Source organism: Halichoerus grypus, chromosome X, assembly GCF_964656455.1.
Source record: "Halichoerus grypus chromosome X, mHalGry1.hap1.1, whole genome shotgun sequence".
NCBI lineage: Eukaryota > Metazoa > Chordata > Mammalia > Carnivora > Phocidae > Halichoerus > Halichoerus grypus.
Genome location: NC_135727.1, coordinates 86,800,479 through 86,821,681, shown reverse-complemented (window position 1 = coordinate 86,821,681; position 21,203 = coordinate 86,800,479). Strand labels below are relative to the sequence as shown.

Sequence of the window (21,203 nt, the reverse complement as noted above, 5' to 3'; positions counted from 1 at the left end):
AATGAAGAATTAGTGGAAGAAAAAAATGCAAGACCAGGAGAAATACGTCTCACTATAAACACAGGCAAATAATAAAATAATTACAGCAAATAATGTTATCATTAAAAAAGCAATCTTCCAAAAGCATTCCAAAACATAAGCAAATACAATATATTCCAGTATTTCCAGAGCAATTATCTCAGGTATCTAATTATAAGGACTTAAAATCTGGGTTATGCTAAAGATGGTACATAAATTCATGGCAGTTATGTTCACATTTACCAATCTTTAAAATCTAAATGATTATACTAAAAGGTCATTCCAGAATAATTTGAATCTCCCTACTCCTAGTCCCTTTTAGTCACTATACTATCAGAATCTAGGGGTTGAAAAAGAACTTTCACATTCCTCTAGTCCAATCAGCAATCCAGACTGAATCATCTATAATACTGATCTCCATTTAATATTCATTAAGCTAAAACAAATTCCAACTTTTTATAAAATCACATTCTGGGATCAATCCATGTCACCACTGTAATTTTTAAAGCCAAATGATTAAAAACTTTTTAAGGGCACTAAAATGTGAAAACACTCAGTATTAACAGCCCAAACAAAACCTACAGTTGTTTTACTCATAGAGAGCCACTCTTTCACACTATCTGAAAGCATTTCTATAACCAGAAGACCAAGCTGGTTAACAAGTACATCAAGTTTTAGCAACTCAACCCCTATGACACATCAAATGAGAGGGCTTCCAAAGAATCTTCTGAGCTGAATTATCCCTGCCATTAACATATAAACATCTGGTAACCAGTCATTGAGGAAACAAGTCAGAGAACAATACAGCAAAACACCCCGAGCCCAAGTACTTGGGACTATCAACCTTATAGATAGTGAGATCATTGCAAAGCAGCCTAATATGGTTACAGCTACACATCAGATTTTAACAACTTAATGTAACAGCAGGAAATGTAACCTGGAATGTGAAGGGCACACATTTTCAAAGCAACCAAGTTTGGCATTTCAATAATACTTTGAACCCATGGTTGAAAACACAACAAAAGAGAAAAAAACCAACAGCATTTCCATTATAAATTTGTAGCTGTTAAGAACTCTGGAAACAATTCAAATATTGAAATGCCTACTGCATAAAGCTCTGTTCCAAAAATCTAGTTACCCCAGATTCAAAACTCTGGATTAGAAGGTGTAAGTGACCTTATTCAAACTTCCTAATAACTACAGAAAACCGAAGACAGGAGTAAATATCTAACGATGATATCCAATGCTCAAAAATTTTTTGTTGAATGAAGGGACTTCACTGGAATTCCCAAGAAATCACTTCTTTTAAATAGTCACTTTTCAACTAGCAATCTGATTTCTCCATTAATGAATAAAGAACTGAAAAGCCTGAATTCATGATCCACAGCACTGGTGATTCAAAATCATGTTTCATCTGAATACCTCAAAAACTTTCATTCATGACCTCTACCCTCTCTCAATTTGGAATCGCTCTCATTTTAAAGGTAGGCACAAGTGGCCTTGCTCTGCCCACATTTGTGCTTAAGTCAAAGGCTGGCTGGAGCCTGTATGTCCAACTTCCATTCCCAGGTTTTGACTATGGAAGGGACATACAGTAGATCCCAAGATAAACAATTCTGCACAAGGAAAGAAATGAACAGTTTAAAGGACTTTATGCCGTGGATCACCATTTCCAAAAGAAATAAAATGAGGGGCGCCTGGGTGGCTCAGTCGTTAAGTGCCTGCCTTTGGCTCAGGTCATGATTCCAGGACCCTGGGATCGAGCCCCGCATTGGGCTCCCTGCTCAGTGGGAAGCCTGCTTCTCCCTCTCCCACTCCCCCTGCTTGTGTTCCCTCTCTCGCTGTGTCTGTCTCTATCAAATAAATAAAAAAATCTTAAAAAAAAAAAGAAAGAAAATGAAAAATAACAACAGAAAAACTATGGCTGCATATTAATAGCTGAAAATCAGGATGTAAGTGGAAGCTCTCAAAAATTGTTTAGTACTGCCATTTCAAAAATTGTATTATAGCCAAAGAACTCATCACTAAGTCTTAATAGCTTAGAAGTTATGGGTCAGAGCAGCTGAGATACCAACATCAAAAGAATAAAAAGCAACATTGTAAGATAGTATAAAAATAACTAAACCACCTAAGGAAATTGAAACCATGAAAAATCCCAAAGGCATACTTAGGTCATTATCTAGGAAACATTAGCTTCTTCCATAAGGAGGCCTACTTTTCATGTGGAGCAGTAAGCAAGGCCAAGACATGGAACCGAGGTCAGGTATCAATTAAATCAGACTCTGCCACAGAAAAGGGAATCCATGACTAGTTATTTTGGGATAGTGCCTAGGCCAGCAGTATCAACTCCCAACTGGGATACAGGAGATTATTGCCTTTGTTCTATTATAATGGGGGTCCTCCAGGGTCTTTAACATAACTAAGAATGGGTTAGATACCACTTCTGGGATACCATCACCAAATGTGATGGAAGTTGCAGAACAATTTCTTCAACAAATAAATCAGAAGAATAAAAAAGGGAGGGAGCCTGCAGATTAAAATAGACTTAAGAAATACACATCAATCCACCTTTGTGATAAATGGATTTTCTTTGGACCCTAATTCAAACTAAAATATGAACATGAGCTTCATATTTGCTATCTTCAAAAATCATTGTGAATTTTTTGAGTTGTGATAATGGTTTTAAGGTTATGTTTAAAGAGCCCTTCTCTTTCAGACATATAAATATTTTGCAAGTAAAATATGACAGCAGGGGTTTATTTGGCGCCCCAGCAGGGGTTTATTTCAAAATAATGGGTGGGGGCAGTTGGTAGAAGTACAGATGAAGCAGAATGGCTACAAGCTGGTAACTGTTAAAACTGGTGATGGAGGGGCGCCTGGGTGGCTCAGTTGGTTAAGCGGCTGCCTTCGGCTCAGGTCATGATCCTGGGGTCCTGGGATCGAGCCCCACGTCTGGCTCCCTGCTCAGCAGAGAGCCTGCCTCTCCCTCTCCCTCTGCCTGCCACTCTGCCTACTTGTGCTCTTTCTCTGTCAAATAAATAAATAAAATCTTTAAAAAAAAAAAAAACTGGTGATGGATACACAGGGGGATCATTATACTATCTGATTTGTGTATGTTTGATATTTTTCATAACTCTGAAAAAGAATTGATTAGACATAATATCTTGCAATTTTATTTTTTGAATGGTGCTTTAGGGTGATTTAAAAATCATGTACAGATGGAATTTATTTGAACAATAACACGAGAAGCAGCCAATGCCACATCAGATCCAAACAATGAAAGAAACCAAAGTAGCTCAATTACAGAATGGAAATACATACCCCCCCCATTCCAGGAAGTAAAATACAAATACTACCCAAAGATCTACAAAAACTAACCTAAAATCACAGCCAATCATACTCATCCTGGTGGGAAATCCCAACACTTCTCCAACAGCTTCCTGAACCTTCCTGACCAAGTTGGTCTGCTAGTTCCTCTGGAGTACTAACCCACTCAGGTCAGACTATTGGAGGACCTACAAAAAAAAGTGGGGAGAAAAAGAAACACATTTATTAGGGTGTGGGGGAGTTTACCATTATATCAATGTTCAAACATGATCACAGTTGTTATTTCTTAAGCAATAGCCCTCACATATCAATTTGCATTTTTAAGGACCTGCTTTAAGCAGTAACAAGAATTCAGAACCAACAGCCAAACCAATTATTCTATTCTGACATTTAGACAACACCCCTGAAAACTCAACTCAGTCCTCAACCCAAATGAAATGATAGAGGAAAGTAATTACAATTTTATATCCTCACTATAAATTGATACTAAGGCAATGTTAAATTTATTATTTTTTTGTGAAAAAAAAAAACATTAAAAACTACTTTTCACCTTCACACATGCTTTTTGGCCATAGTGGGAGACAACTGATAAACACCTGGGAAACTCAGGTTGAACTCTGTCACTGAACCCTAGACAACGCTTTTGACTGCTATTGCCACTCCTTCCTCTCTTCTTAGAGATCTACTAGAATAAATTAAACCTTTTAGGTCACACCTAAATTATCATTCCCAGGTTTATTCTAGTTCTGAATGACAAGAATCAAATTAAGGTTTAATTTCTGATTCACTGCTTGACCCACCGTAAAGAACTCCAAGGCAGTATCTCAAAACAGTGATCTCCTGTCCTCCAATGAAAAAGGGAGTATTCTATTACCTCCAAAGCACTTTAAGTTGAACAAAGCAAACCCTAAAGCTCAAAACTGGTGTCCACATGGTTAATTACCAAATGGTTACCCATGGCAAATCTTTAATCCTAGGTAAACTTTTCACCATCATATTCCTATTTCAAGCCCCATCACCTGGCCAAGGTAATAGTAATAGATGAAAGTGTTCAGTTTAATATTGGTCTAATCAAAATATTAACAGTAAGAAAAACTACCTCCAAACTGAATACACTCACTTCTATTTAAAAAGAATGCTGAAAAATATAAAATGGCAAAACACAACAGGAGATGGTGTATTAAAGAACTGGCAGTAATTCGTTATGGGAAAGAAGCTTGGTATTCCAAACAACTTCCTAAATTCTCTCAGATAGGAATTACCCTATGTAGGTATAGCCAAATAGCAGATCCCCACACTGATCTGAGGAACCAAAGAAAGGAGGTAGGGGTAAAGCAGTATGAACACCTGAGAACTAGCTGGCAGAAGTTCCCTTGATTACTGTGGAAAGCATGGCAACGAATTTCATCTTTGAGTGAATAATAGGACAAACTCTTTTTGAAGCATTGGAAAGAGGGAATAGGCAAGGGATGAGGCATCCCTTCTAAAAGGCACCTGGGTGTGGTTCTTGACAGGAACCTTAGGGCCAGTGGTCATTTCAAGATAGTGACTTTGCACTAAAATTCCTAGACTAGTTGATTAAGACAGGTGGGAATCACAATCAAACATCATGAACCACTGGAGATAAAGAATTTGGCCCATGAGGAGGAAAAAACTACAAAAATGACAGGGCTGGCCTAGAAATATACACTAAAAACTTACAATTAGAAGAATAAAAATCTCTTATTCTTTCCCAGATCATAAAACTACCATATGACACAGATCCATCTTCCAACCTATTCTTATACCTAGAAAAAGTAACAATTTATTGTGTGCCTACCATAAGCTGGGCACTTTACAAATTGTCTAATTCTAGCAACTATAAGCGCTACTATCCCTATTATACAGATGAAAAAACTGAGAATCTGAAAATTTGCCCAAGGTCACAAAGTTTGATGTGAACCCAAAGCACACAGTTATTTCCACCATACCAGGGTGCCTCCCTTGACTGGAGAAATGTTGAGGTCTCCTCAATCTACGCAACATTGGGTTTAACAGAAAATGCCGAACATGTAATCTACAAAGAAAACATGATAGGGAATCATCTATAGTAATGGTGGAATGGGGGAAGGGAAGAGAAAAAAGTAGAACAGGGCAATGACTGAGAGTCAGAAGATAATCAAAACTATTTTATTTTCTAGCACATGGAGGACGGGAAATGTAGTGGAGCCTGACAGGAGGGTATCTCCTCTCTAGGGGATTCAGCTCTTGAAAAAAGAACACGGTGTGGGGGGATAAAAGAATTAAGTGAGAAACATGTTAAGAGGTGGTTAGCAGCGAACACAGAGGTCCACCGACCAAGAGGACTCAGGAACTCAGAGCAAGGCAGGGAAAAGGGGCGGTTCCCAAGCCTGCAAAGAGGGATGGCAGGGCACAGAGAAGGACAAAAAGTTGGTTTACTGGAGGATTATCCTCTACAGCCTTTTCTTTAGTGTTTTTTTTGGGGGGGGAAGGGGCGTTATGAGGAAGGGAAGGCTAAGAGCCCCAAGAACAAGAGGTCTGCAATCATCCAACCACCAACCCATTCACTGTTCCATCTAAGAGTGGTGGAGCAGTCTGCAAAGTTGCAGAAATCTGTCCTGTACTCGAATCAGGGTCATACAAACGTGAAGACCTGAGGAAACGGAAGGCTACTGTATAGTTCCGTCCACAAAGATGGAGTAAATGCACGAAACGGGAAAGGCTCTACTCAAGCCTTGCGTCAAGGGGACCAATAGAAGAGGGAGACAGGACTGGCTAAGGGGCTTGGGCCAAGCTCATCCTTAGTAGGGCTGGGGAGGGGGTGACAGGGAAAGCTTTGCCTCCCCCTCTTAAATACGAGCCTCAAATATCCATGTGGATGAGGACAGAATTAGGGAAAAAGGGGGAGGAGCACGTCAGAGACACCAAAGCTTGACCCCTAAATCTTAGTTCAAAGACCAAGGCAGCTGGGAAAGTGGAGCCCACCTCAAGAAAAACTAGATTCATTTGGGCCGCTGAAGGGGCGGAGAACAGAGGCAGGCCTGAAAAAAGGTATTGGGGAGGGAACCAGTCGTCATAGGTTGGTCCCCTTTCCCCCACCGCCCAATCTAACCCCCAGCCCCACTCCCTAACTAACTCCAGGACTCCCTTCCCCCCTTCCCAACCCGCCCACTGCGGTGGCAACAACGGAGGCGTTGACCGATTGGTGGGGCAAAGGCGGGCCCACACGCGACCGAGGCCCGGGAAATGGTGTCGCCTCAAACAGAGACGGCGTGGTCTTTGCCTCAGGTTCGGCTTACCAGCACCTCGGTGTTTCGCCAACAGTCACCTCCTTAACGTCGGGTGCCTGGGAAGCGTCACAAACGCGGACAGCCAACACCTCAGTCTCGGGTCCTGGCCGGACAGACATCAGCTTCCGCCGCCATCTTAACAGCAGGCGGACCGACCCTAGTCACTGCCCCCCCTACCCCAAGCTACCTCCGCCACCGCCAACGGATCCCACGAGGACGTAACCCCGCTCGCGCGAGAACTCACCGGCTAAGAACAGCACGAGCCGAAGACGCTGCTGCCGCCTCCGCGGCTGCTGCAGTCCGTAGCCGAACCGCAGCTGCCTCCGCGCGATCCCGCGAGAACCTCTTACCGGACGGGAAAAGCCTGAGCCCAGCCCTTCCCAGACCCCTCCTCCCACCAAAGCCGAAGTCGCTACGGCTCCGCTCTCACCCTACGCGAAGCGAAAAGCAAATGACGCACAACCTCACGAAGCACCGAGGGGCGGAGCCAACCTGCCGCCGCCGGCTCCCGCATGCGCCGAGAGAACTATCGCGATATTACGTTTTAGTCTCTGCGAGACCTTCGAATTCACCGCAGGATGCCGCCCGCGCCTCGCCTTTAGGAAACACTAGATCTCGCGAGACCTAGTGCACGCTCCTAAAAAGGAGAGAGGCGGGGTTTCATGAAAATGACTGGGAGTTTTTCGGGGGAAGGGAGGAACCTCCCGTCCTGCAGGGATCTCGGCTACCACGAGGTTTCCGACCCACTGCGGAGCTTGCTGCCAAACCTCGCGATGACACAGCTCAGCGCCAAATCTCGGCCATGTCCTGAAAACTGCCTCCGCCCCCGATCTAAGGTGTCTAGAGCCTAGTGCTTGAGGAAAATTTAAAAAGTCAACCTGTTTATTCTCACGCTTCCGGGCAGAGCTGTACCAATTAGCCAAACTCCGTTCTGGAAGAGGAGCAATGGGTCTCCCATTGTTACCTGCCTCCAGTAATCACATATTATCCTGGACTAACACATAAAAGACGTTCAGTCTCACAATAAGCTCGCAAATGCAAATGAAAACAATGACATAACAATTTTTGCCCATTAGATCGGGGAAAAAAATCTTTAAGACATAGTATCCTGACTCCTTCCCTCGCCGCACTGCAGGCTAACCTGAATCCATCTTAATGTAACGAAGGGCTCACTCATATCGTTAGTTCTAGCTCTAAAGCCACTAATTTTTAACTCCTGACGCTTTACCTTGGCATAACCAAAAGATCCAATAAAGTGGTTTTCGCCAAACAAAGGAGTCTGCCCTCAAAGGAAAATTCAAGCTGGGGGGGGGGTTGCGTGCTTGCAGTTTTTAATATGGCAGTTTTTCCACGTCTAGCCAACAATGTTTCTCCAATAAATCTTGGATCCAATCTGGCTCGATTTGTGGGCTTTTCTATTCTAATGCATTGTTCTGTCTATTCTAATTTAAATATTTTTCCTTTAGAGTACATTTTAATAGCTGGTAGTACAAATACCCCCATCTTTACTTATCTTTTAAAATATTTTCTCGGTTATTCTTAGCCATCTTTTTTCTGGATGAACTTTAGAATCATATTAAGTTCCAAAAACTTGGCATATTTATTGAAATTTCATCAACTGTATAAATCAACATAAGAAAAATGGGGATCACTACAAAATTGAGCCTTCTTATCAAGAAGCATGGTATCCCTTCTCCATGTATGCGAACATTCTTCTATTATATACCTCAATAAAGTTTTGTAGTTTACTTCTAGGGTTTTTTTTCATTTTTCTGCTACTGCGAATGGGGTTATTAATATTAAATTTTTGAAATGCTTATTGCTTATAGATATTTCATATTTGCCTATTTACTTTTGTAATCGGACAAATAAAAAATATGTTCAATTTCACTGGTAATCAGAGAAATGCAAATGAAAACAATGACATACCATTTTTTGCGCTTCAAATTGGCCCAAATTATCAAAGATTGATAATAATTCATGTTGGCACAACTGTGAAAAAATGGGCAATATTGCACAACATTGGAGAGTGTAAATCAGTATAGCCTTTTGGGAAGGCAATTTGGACAAATCTATCAAAATTCAAAATGCATATACACTTTGAGGAGCGATTACTCTTCTAAGAATTTCTCCTACGGAAATACTCATACATGTGCATGAAACGTATATATACAAACCCATTCATTATAGCATTGCTTGTAATAGCCCCCTTCCCCCCCTTCAAAGGGAAACAAGCTAATGTACATCAATCGGGAAATGGTTAAATAAACTGTAGTACAATCGTACAATGCAGCTGTTTATAAATGAGATAAATTTAGATTCCCTGATATATGAAGATCTACAAGACATATTAAGTTTTTAAAAAGCAATTAGTCGAAATGAATGTTTGTGCGTGTGTGTGTGTAGTACCATTTAGATACCAAAACATACATATACAACACCTAGTAGTTACCCGCGAAGCCTGCCTACCGGCCCCTCACCTTCCCCCTCCTCTGAGGCCGCCTTCCGAGAACCTGTGAGAGAAACGCCGAAGGCCCGGCCTCTACTCCCTCGCTAGGGCCACTTGGCCACGACTAATGCCGGTACCTCGCATCCCCACTGTCAGCACTGTCAGCCGCTCTCCCGCCGCGCTGCCTGCCGCCCCGCTGCCCCTGAAGATGCGGCTAGCTTTCTGCTGGCGCCGGCCGAGGCCTGGGGGAGGGGAGAGAAGGCGGGGTTGAGGGAGGGCTGGGGCAGGCCTCCGGGCCCCTACACCAGCCTCTCCGGCTGGCTCCCCAAGGCCGCCACCTCCACGACTCCGCGCAGAGTCCCGTGGGATCAACCCTCCGCGAGGAGCCGAGGACGGCCTCGCGAGCAGAGCCCGCCCCCTAACCCGGGGGAAGACGCTCACCTCGGTGGCAGTAGCTCTGCGGGGCCCGCAGGAGCGCGCCGGGTCCGCGGCCCTGCTTCAGCCTTGCTCCCCTCGCTCGCCCTCCGCGGAAAACCTACCCCTCCGGCTCTCCTCACACCCGATCTGAGGCTCCACCCCCGCCGCTTGAGAAGCCCCGCCCCTGCCCCTCGGGAGGGCACTCCCTCCGTGGTGGAGCAGAGTCCCCTTTAGGGGACTGCGCCTGAGCTATTCCGGGTCCGACATACTCAACGGTAGAAGATAGTAGGGTCGCTAAGGAATTGGATTTGATTCGAGGCACGATGGGAGCCACTGAAGGGTGACGTGATTTGATTTGATTTACGTTTAAAAATTAATCTCTCCCGCAGCCTTGTGAAGAATGGGGGGCAAGAGGGCAAGCAGGGACACGGTGTGGAGGGCTGGAGACGACGGGGACGCCAACTACAGTGAATCCCCCGGCAAACCCTTAGAACACTTACTCCAGGCACATAGTAAGCTCTCAACAAACATTCTCTTTATTGTTCTCCTTGGTATTATTTGGGGTGGTAGTGCAACTGGCAAAGAGTTTATAGAGGATTTGCACCTGTATTTACATAGGAATAAAAAGAATTACATAGGAATAAAAAGAATTTTGTAGGAGATACCCCTAACTATTAACTGTGCTTCATCTGGGTTGCAGAATGAGATTAGAGGTGCAGAGGAGAGGGGAGCTTTGAATTGCAACTTTAGATACTTCGGTAAGGTTTGAATTTTTTTAAAAAAATCATGTATTAACTCAGTATTTTAAAGTATAAAGACAAAAGCACTATCCAAAGTACTCTTGAAACATAGAGGAAATAAAAACTGTAATTACACCTTCCAGTTTTAATTCTAACCCTACAGAACAGTGGTTCATGCCCCGAATTGCGAATCTGATGAATGGATCCACTGCCCGCCAAATACATATTTACACAAAAATGTTGTGTATGATCTCGGCTTTATGGAGGCCCCTTTTGAGAGAGATTGATCCATATTTTTACAGTGTTATTTTTAATGGGTGAGTGTTACTCCATTAATGTTAATTATTTAACCAAGACTCCATGTTTAGGTCTTTTTTTTATTAAAAGAAATACGGACATGAACTTTGATGTAACTAAATACGTACATATTTCTAAGATTTCTCTCAAGAAGAAATTTGTAGAAATGGAGTAGATAGGGTCAAAAGGTCACTCCTCCCAAAAAACACATGACAGGCTTTCCAGAACAGTTGTAACAATATAAAGTCCCACCGGAAATATGTAAGAATTCCAGTTTATTTGGATATTCCCATATCCTCACCAACACTGCTATTATAGTCGTCAAAAAATTTTTTAATTTAGTAAGGCCTTTGACTCCAATTCCAATGTCTCACAGCATCTGCATTAATTCTAATAATCCATGGGCTATACACCTAATTCTAACCCCTACATTTCTACTGTTAATTCCTAGGCCCCATAAAGTCTAGTTTTCCAACTCCTAATTCTAAAATCCCACATACCCCACGATCTTCATTATAATTTCAATCTGTAGCAGTCTTCAGTTTTCTTGCCAATTGCACTCCTTTTATAGTCTTAATTCCAACCAACATCCCCCTACACACACACACACACACACACATACACACACACACACACACACTTCTATTTCTTATTGTAGAATATTCAGAAAATATATGAAAGTATAAAGAAAATACCAAAAGATAAAAAACTTGTAATGCCACCACCTAGAGAGAACCACTATTAATGCTTTAGTTTTGTCCTCTCAGCCTTTTACTATGCATTATATATGTATTTATAGTTTTAAACAAAAATATTATCATAGCATGTGATTATTTAATAACCTAGTAAATATTTGCCATGTGATTAAGTATTTGTCTATAACATTTTATTTTATAACATCATTTTAATGACAACATGAAACATTCCTTTCTTTAACATGTAATTAGTTTTGTTTTTGTTCTTTTTTTCATTTTAAAAAGGTTTTCCTAATTACACATGAATGAGGACATTATTGCGAAACACTTAAACAGATGAATTTAAAGTTCCTCTTACATTCATGTACACATATAGAAATACATAGCTTTGTTTTGTATTTTTTACTTTTTAAAGATATAAATGGCACCTTATTTTGTGTATTGTTCTGTTAATTGCTTTATTCACTTTCCATGCTTGAAGATCTTTCCGTGTCAGTATATGTAAATCTATGTCATTTATTTTATGTACTGTATAGTATTCCATTGACTGAGTGTACTATAGTTAACTATTGATACAGTCACCTATTGATAAATATATATTGTTTTCAATCTTTAACTATTAGAGTGTTATTTTTTCTTACTATTAACAGTGCTGCAGTGAAAATCCTTGTACATTTTTTGTGCATATGCTAAAATATTTCTGTAAGACAAATATGGAAAAGTGAAATAGGTAGCTCAAAGAAAGCACATTTTGAAATTTTAATATTTAATGCCAAATTGCCTTGTAGAATGATTCAGTTTACACCTTCACCAGCAGTGAATAAGAATAACCATTTCCCTAAATTTTATCCAATTGTTTTTTTAAAATTTTTTACTTAAATTCAATTTAGTTAACATATAGTGTATTATTAGTTTCAGGGGTAGAATTTAGTGATTTATCAGTTGCATATAACACCCAGTGCTCATTACATCAAGTGCCCTACTTAATGCCCATCACCCAATTACCCCAGTCCCCCACCTACCTCCCCTCCATCAACACTCAGTTTGTTTCCTTTTTTTTTTTTAAGAATTTATTTATTTGACAGAGAGAGAGAGAGAGCACAAGCAGGGGGGAGCAGCAGAGGGAGAGGGAGAAGCAGGCCCCCACTGAACAAAGAGCCAGATGCAGGACTCAATCCCAGGAACCCAGGATCATGACCTGAGCCAAAGGCAGACGCTTAACTGACTGAACCACCCAGGCACCCCTCAGTTTGTTTCCTATAGTTAAGAGTCTCTTCTGGTTTGCCTCCTTTCTATCTTATTTTATTTTTCCTTCCCTTCCCCTATGTTCATAGTACACACACACACACACACACACACACACACACACACACACACACAGGACTATTACTCAGCCATCAAAAAGAATGAAATCTTGCCATTTGCAATAACATGGATGGGACTAGAGGGTATTATGCTGAGTGAAATAAGTCAGTTAGAGAAAGACAAATACCATATGATTTCACTCACATGTGGAATTTAAGAAACAAAACAGATTAACCAATTGTTTGAATATTTTGCCAATGTGATGGGTGAAAAATGTCTCATTATTTGCATTGATTGTTAGTGAGGTTAAGGGACAGTTTCATACGTTTGTTGGCTACTTGCTTGTGGTTTTTTGTGACTTGCCTGTTCATATCTTTTATCTGTTTTCCAGTTGGATTGTTTGGCTTCTTGTTATTGAATTATGTAGTCTGGATGTAAGTTTTTGTTACATGTGTGGGAGATGTTTTGCAGACTTCTGCTTATTTTTAAACTTTGCTCATGGGGTCTTTCTGGTATAGATGTTTTAAATGTTGATGTATTCAGATTTACCAATAATTTCTTTTATGGCTTTTGCATTTTGAATCTTGCATAAGAAGACCTTTCTACTCCAAGATTAGGAACATTGTTCTGTATTTCCTTGTAATATTTTAGAATTTTTTATGTTTGGCTCTTTAATTATCTGGAATTTTTTGGTAAATATTTTTCTAAGTCATTAAATATTCTTACAATATTATGCTTAATAGATGACTATTATTCCCTTGTAATGCCAATTACTTATTAGTATTTTTCATTAGGACTTAAACATTTATTCAACAGATCATTATTTCCCTTTATCAAAAATCAAATGCCTAAGTATATATATGGGTTTAGACATAAATCATCAGTTCAATAGTCCTAAAATCCATACCAGCATCAATACCACATATTTTTAAGCACTTGAGCTTTAAATTATTATTTCATATCTGCTAGGGTAAGCCCCTCTGTCTTTTTCCCCCCCAAATTTCTTGACTATTCTTGTGCATTTTCTTTCCCAGATGAATTTGAAAATTAGCTTGTAAAGTTCTATAAGAATTTCTATTGGGCTTTTGCTTGAAAAAGTTTATTTCTTCAAATGGGTGTAGGATATTATATTTGACAAACCAGTCTTCTATTGCTATACAATCATGTTGTTTCTTTCTTTCTTTTTTTATTATGTTCAGTTAGCCACCATATAGTACATTGATCACCAAGACAGCATGGTATTGGCACAAAAACAGATACATAGATCAGTGGAACAGAATAGAAACTCCGGAAATGGACCCTCAACTCTATGGTCAACTAATCTTTGGCAAATCAGGAAAAAATCATATTGTTTCTAATTGTCCACCGTTATAAGCAGTTCTGTAAAGGATATTCAGAAAAATCTTTGCTCACCACTATGATTATTCGACTGCAATAAATTTCCACAAGGCAAAATCACATCCACATTTTAGGGGCCCAGTGTACTTTAGGAAAGATTTTACCAATTTACATTCCCCTGGGGAGTATGGGTGAGCCATTTCTCTATCTCACTTGCATGACCGGGTCATTAAAGGGTTTTGAACCTTTGAAAATTTGATAGGCTATATATCTCATTGTTTTATGGATATAAAGTATTTTGTATTTTCTATTTTTGCATAACAAATCACAGATTTAGCAGTTTAAAACAATACCTTATTGTCTCACAGTTCTGTATGTCAGAAGTCTTGTGGGCTTGACTGAATTCTTGCTTAGGATCGTACAATGCCAAAATCAAGGTGTCCCCAGACTTGGCTTTTATCTGGAGGCTCTGGGGAAGAATCCATTTCCATATTCATTTAAACTGTTGTCAGGATTCAGTTCCTTGCTATTTGGTAGGACTGAGATCCCCATGCTCCCAGCTTCTAGAGGTCACCCACACTTTCTTCTTACTTATCCGTTTCCATCTTCAAGCCAGCAGTGGCACGCGGAATCCTTCTTTTGCTTAGAATCTCTCTGCCTTTCTCTTCTGCCACTAACCTGAGAAAACTCTCTGCTTTTAAAAGGTTTATGTGATTAGATTAAAGCCATTGGGATAATCCAGAATCATCTCCCTATTTTAAGGGGGACTTTAATCTGCAAAATCCCTTTGCCAGGTAATGTAACATAATCACAGGTATGATCACATTCACAGTCTGGAAATTAAGGTGGGAAATCTGGGGAAGGGGACATTTTAGGATTTGGCCTACCATAGATTTACTTTCCTTTTTTCAAACAACTACATGAATCATTCTGGTTGTAAAAGATTCAAATATCCCAGAAGTATTGAACATGGAGCAAAACACGAAAGACACCTTTCTTCTCACTACCACCTCTATTTGGAAGTAGCCCTTTATATTTTTGGGGCATAACAGGATATCTTTTTTAACTGGTCACCCTACTTACCTTCCTTATCAGTTCTAATGGTTTTTACATTCACTCTGGTTTTCCAGGTAGATCATGACATCATCTGCAAATAATGATTTCCCCTCTGTATAATATTCATAATTCCTGTATGCATTTACTTGACATATTACGTTTTATTAAATTTCTAGAAAAATGTTAAGTATAGAGGTAACAGTGGGCATCTCTGTTATTTTCCTGGTTTTAATGAAACTTCTAATGGAATGTTTCTCAAACTGATGTTCTGGATGGTAATAGATTTTTATCTATTTTATTATGAACATTTTCAAACATACAGAAAAGTTGAAAGAATTTTACAGTAAATATCTGCATACCCACAACATAGATTTTACCATTAATGTTTCAATATACTTGCTTTATCATCTATCTATCCATCAATCAGTCTTATTTTTTGATGCATTTCTTTCTTTCTCTTTTAACTAGACTATAGAGGTTTCTCTGTTTTGTTGATATTTTCAAAGAACCATCTCTTGGATTTATTTTCCTATTCTACCATTTCCCCCCACTCTGTACTTAATAATTATTTTCAGCTTTTATACTTATTAATATATTCCTCTAGTTCTCTAAAGTTGATTTTGCTGCTTTCTGTGTAATGGTTTAAATGAAATATGTGGTTTATTCATTTTCAGTCTTTCTTATTTATTTCTAAAAGCACAGAACTACCCTACGATCCAGCAATTGCACTGCTAGGTAGTTACGCAAAGAATACAAAAATACTAATTCAATGGGATACATGCACCCCAATGTTTATAGCAGCATTATCAACAATAGCCAAATTATGGAAAGAGCCCAAATGTTCATCAACTGATGAATGACTTAATGTAGTCTTTTTTTTTTTTTTTTTAAAGATTTTATTTATTTATTTGACAGAGAGAGACACAGAAAGAGAGGGAACACAAGCAGGGGGAGTGGGAGAGGGAGAAGCAGGCTTCCAGCGGAGCAGGGAGCCTGATGCGGGGCTCGATCCCAGGACCCTGGGATCATGACCTGAGCCGAAGGTAGACGCTTAACCGACTGAGCCACCCAGGTGCCCCTTAATGTATTCTTGACATTCTTTTTTGTCCATGTATATATGTCTATCTCATTCTTTTAAACTAACCTCTGGAGCTGGCATTTATACAAAGTGCCTGGCCCATCACCATCTTTCTTTTTAATTCAAATATCATTTCAGAGAAGCCTTCCCTGACCCCCCAAAATTGGATCAGGGCACCCTGTAATACACTTTCATGATACTCTGCTATTTTCCTCCCCAGGTACCCAAGACAACTGTACAGTTGTGTGATTAATGGCTGTTCCTTCTCTCTGCCCCCCCACCCCCCCCACATACACCCTACACTAAACAGTGAACTTCTTGAGAGCAGGGCCCATGTCTTTTTTGTTTATATTTGTACCCCAGCACCTAGCATAGTGCCTGGCAATTGTATCTTTTCAATAAATATTTTTTGAAAGACTGAATGAATAAAAAACTCTATGAGGCAAGTATTATGATTATGCCCATTTTAGTCACCCTATATGAAATCCCTTGAGGATCCTCAGAAATAAGTGGATGAGATAACACTTGATTATGGTTTCTTAATATGTCAATACTTAAAGATATACCTTATTTTTTAATTAGTTGCATGGGGTGGATGCTTCTTTGGATTGTTACTGAGTTTTCATTATAGAATACTAAAATGAACATCCTTGTAAATAGCTTTGCACATGTATGCACTCCTGTAAGACAAATGCCTGAAAATGGAATTGCTGCAATGGGTATGCACATGTTACATTTGGATAAACATTGCCAACTCTCCCTCCAAAAGAGATTATATACATTTATATTCCTAGTACCAGAGTATGAGAATGTTTGTCCCCCATACCCTTGCCAAAGCTGTGTATTTTCCCTCATTTTATCTTTGCTAATCTGGTACAAAGTGATATGTCATTGCTTTCATTTTCATGCTTTTAACTTTTTGGTGAAATCAAGCACCTTTTAATTTGTTTCTTAGCCATTTGAATTCTTCTTTTTTCAAATGTGTAGCCCGTTTGTGTTGCTTGCCCAGGTTTTTTTATTAAATTTAGTATTTTCTTATTGATTTAGAATAGCTCTATTTATATTGTGGATGATAATACTGTGGCTTCCTGTCACAAATATTTTCCTTAGTTTGTTATTTGTCTTTTACCCTTGTAAATTTCTTAGAATATACAAATTTAAAATATTTTATATAATCAAATTACTGATTATTTCATTTGTAATAGCTGGCTTTTGTGCTGTACTTTGAAAAGCTTTCCCTACCTAAAGATTATAAAACTCTTTCTCTATGTTTTCTTCTAGCACCTTTATGTTTTTAATTTTTGCCTTTAAATACTTGTCCCATATTGGTTTTATTTTGATGTACAGTATGCATATAGGTTTCCAACTTTAATTTTTCCCAATAGCTACCATTATTTCTATATAATTGTTGAATAGTTGATATTTTATTCATTTGAAATCATACTAATCTGGATATTTTGGAGTCCATTTCTAGAATCTTCTGTTCCGATGGGTAATGATTAAGAGTGCAAACTTTGGAGCCAGGCTACCTTGGTTTGTGCCCTGCTCTGCCATTTACAGCTTGTACATCTGTAAAAAGGGGATAATAGTATCCACCTCATAGGGTTGCGATTACAAAAGTTTGTTTATGTACAGTAATTGGAACAGTCCCTGGCACATAAGAAGTACTGGTATTTTTGTAATATTTATTATTGTAGATTTTTATTATTGTTTTACCATTTTTCATAGTTATATGATCATATCATCTGCATGTAATATTTTTGTCACCTTCTTGTAGAATGACTTCTAAGCAACTTGAAAAATTTGCAGGTGACCTATAACAACTCTATTTATCCTCTACTCTTATATTTTATCTGAATTAGGCAGCTCAACTCTAGACAGTTAGGGAGGGAGAGGAGAAGAAAGGAGGGGATGAATAAAACCATCCCTATTCACAGATGACAACCCCAAATAACACACACACACACACACACACACACACACACACACACCTAGAACTAATAAGTGAATTTTTGTAGAATACGAGGTCAACACACAGAAATCAATCACATTTCTTTTTTTTTCTTAATCTTTTTTTTTTTAAGATTTTATTTATTTGACAGAGAGAGACACAGCGAGAGAGGGAACACAAGCAGGGGGAGTCGGAGAGGGAGAAGCAGGCTCTCCACTGAGCAGAGAGCCCGATGCGGGGCTCGATCTCAGGACCTTGTGATCACGACCTGAGCCAAAGGCAGACGCTTAACGACTGAGCCACCCAGGCGCCCCATCAATCACATTTCTATATACTAGCAATAAACGATACTATTTATAATAGTTCCAGAAAATGAAATACTTAGGGAAAAATCTAACAAAACATGTATAGGATCTATATGCTTAAGTCTATAAAATTCTGATGAAAGAAATTTCCAAAGGCCTAAATAACTGGACAAACATACCATGTTTATGGACTGGAACACTCAAAATATTAAGGATGTCAGTTCTCCCTAAATTCATCTATAGATTTAATGCAGTTCCTATCAAAATCTCAGCAAGATTTTTTGTAAATACAGATGCATTGAGTCTAAAATTCATATAGAAAGGCAAAGGAAGTAGAATACCCAAAATGATTTTGAAAAGATTAATAAGGTTGGAGGAGTCACATAACCTGATTTTAAGACTTATTATATAAGTACAGTAATCAAGATAGTGTGGTGTTGGTGAAAGGATAAATATATAGACCAATGCAACAGAATAGAAAATGCAGAAATAGACCCACACAAATATGGTCAATTGATTTGTGACAAAGGTACAAAGAATTCAATGGGAAAATGACAGTCTTTTCAGCAAATGATTTAGAACAATTGGACATCCATATATAAGAAATGAACGTTGACTAAAACCTCACACTTAATACAAAAATTGACTCAAAATGGATTACAGATCTAAATGTAAATCACAAAACTATAAGATTTTCCAAGGAAAATATAGGGCAACACCTGGAACTTTCTTATATTGCTGGTGAGAATGCAAAATGTTACAGCCACCCTGGAAAACAGGCAGCTTCTTATAAAGTTAAATATACACTTACCATATGACCCAGCAATCCCAAGCCCAGGTACTTGTCCTAGAGAAATAAAAACCTATGTTCATACAAAATCTGTACATAAAAGCTTTAAAAAGTGTTCTACTCATAATCACCAAAACTTGGAAACAACCCAAATATCCTTTAAGGGTTGAATGGATAAATACACTGTGATATGGCCATCCAATGGAATACTACTCAGCAGTAAAAAGGAATGAATATGCAACAACTTGGATAAATCTCAGAACCATTGTGATGAATGAAAGAAGATGATTTCAGAATGTTATGTACTGTTTGCTTCCATTTATATGACATTTTCGAAAGGACAAAAATAAAGTGATGGAGAACAGATCAGTGGTTAGGAGTGGGGAGAGGGTGTGATGTCAAAGCAGTAGCATGATGGAGATTTTATGGAATGATGAAATATTCTATATCCTTACTATGGTGGTGGTTACATGAAGCTCTGCATTTGTTAAAATTCATGGACCTATACACACAAAAAATCAAATTTACTGTATGTTAATTTAAAATTAAAATAAAAGGGTGCCTGGGTGGCTCAGTCATTAAGCATCTGCCTTCGGCTCAGGTCATGATCCCAGGGTCCTGGGATGGAGCCCTGCATCGGGCTCCCTGCTGAGCGGGAAGCCTGCTTCTCCCTCTCCCGCTCCCTCTGCTTGTATTCCCTCTCTTGCTGTGTCTCTGTCAAATAAATAAATAAAATCTTTTAAAAAAATAAAATAAAATAATGATGCTAGATTTAGAATGACATCTGCTATGTCTGGTGGGTCAGTACACAACTACAGCTTCATTTAACCATTTTTTTATCCATACAATTTCTTCTGGAAATTCTAAGCTCACCACAAAATAACCTAAGTACAGATAGGCCTCTGTACACAAACTAGTTAATCCTGTTATGTCCTGCAAGGTGCATCAATTAGAATTCTTTCAGTTGCAATTAAGAGCAGAAACAACACGTAGTGGATCAACCAATAAGGCCATTTTATTATCTCCCAGACATAAAGGGATTCAAGAGTAGGTAATTCATCAACTCAGGAACATCATTAAGAATGCAGTGTCCCCTGTTGGTGGGGATGCAAGCTGGTGCAGCCACTCTGGAAAACAGTATGGAGGTTCCTCAAAAAGTTGAAATGGAGCTACCCTACGACCCAGCAATTGCACTACTGGGTATTTACCCCAAAGATACAAATGTAGTGATCTGAAGGGGTACGTGCACCCCAATGTTTATAGCAGCAATGTCCACAATAGCCAAACTATGGAAAGAGCCAAGATGTCCATCGACAGATGAATGGATAAAGAAGATGTGGTATATATATATATATATATATATATATATATATACACAATGGAATATTATGCAGCCATCAAAAACCTGAAATCTTGCCATTTGCAATGATGTGGATGGAACCAGAGAGTATTATGCTAAGCGAGATAAGTCAATCAGAGAAAGACAAGTATCATATGATCTCACTGATATGAGGAATTCTTAATCTCAGGAAACAAACTGAGGGTTGCTGGAGTGGTGGGGGGTGGGAGGGATGGGGTGGCTGGGTGATGGACATTGGGGAGGGTATGTGCTATGGTGAGCGCTGTGAATTGTGTAAGACTGATGAATCACGGACCTGTACCTCTGAAACAAATAATACATTATATGTTAAAAAAAAAAAAAAGAAGATAATAGGAAGGGAAAAATGAAGGGGGGAAAATCAGAGGGGGAGATGAACCATGAGAGACTATGGACTCTGAGAAACAAACTGAGGGTTTTAGAGGGGAGGGGGTTGGGGGGATGGGTTAGCCCGGTGATGGGTATTAAGGAGGGCACGTACTGAATGGAGCACTGGGTGTTCTATGCAAACAATGAATCATGGAACACTACATCAAAAACTAATGATGTAATGTATGGTGATATAATAATAATATAATAATAATAATAATAAAAAGAATGCAGTGTCCCTCCATCCTATTCCACTATTCTCAGCCTGTTGGTCCTTCACTTTATGACCCCAAGATGGCTGCAGCTACTCAGGCATCACATGGTCATACACTAACATCAAGAGGCTGGAAGAGAGATCATAACTGTCATGTGTCCCTTATTAAGACCAAGAGAAATTTTT

General features: G+C 39.2%; 1 protein-coding gene across 14 annotated transcripts in view; it reads right to left on the bottom strand.

The window, feature by feature from the left end:
• Positions 1-9,663, bottom strand: part of HUWE1 (HECT, UBA and WWE domain containing E3 ubiquitin protein ligase 1) — a 162,123-nt gene extending 152,460 nt beyond the window's left edge. For 11 of the 14 annotated variants that reach the window (XM_078065229.1, XM_078065238.1, XM_078065239.1 and 8 more), the window contains exons 1-3: positions 9,526-9,663; positions 9,222-9,326; positions 3,397-3,533 (exon numbers count right to left, since the gene is read on the bottom strand). The gene's annotated coding sequence lies outside the window, so the exon portion shown is untranslated. Of the gene's footprint in view, positions 1-3,396; positions 3,534-6,644; positions 6,789-6,879; positions 7,076-9,221; positions 9,327-9,525 lie in introns of those variants that run through there. The other 3 variants (XM_078065232.1, XM_078065230.1, XM_078065231.1) reach the window with 3 other exon arrangements.
• Positions 9,664-21,203: the final 11,540 nt, after the last annotated feature.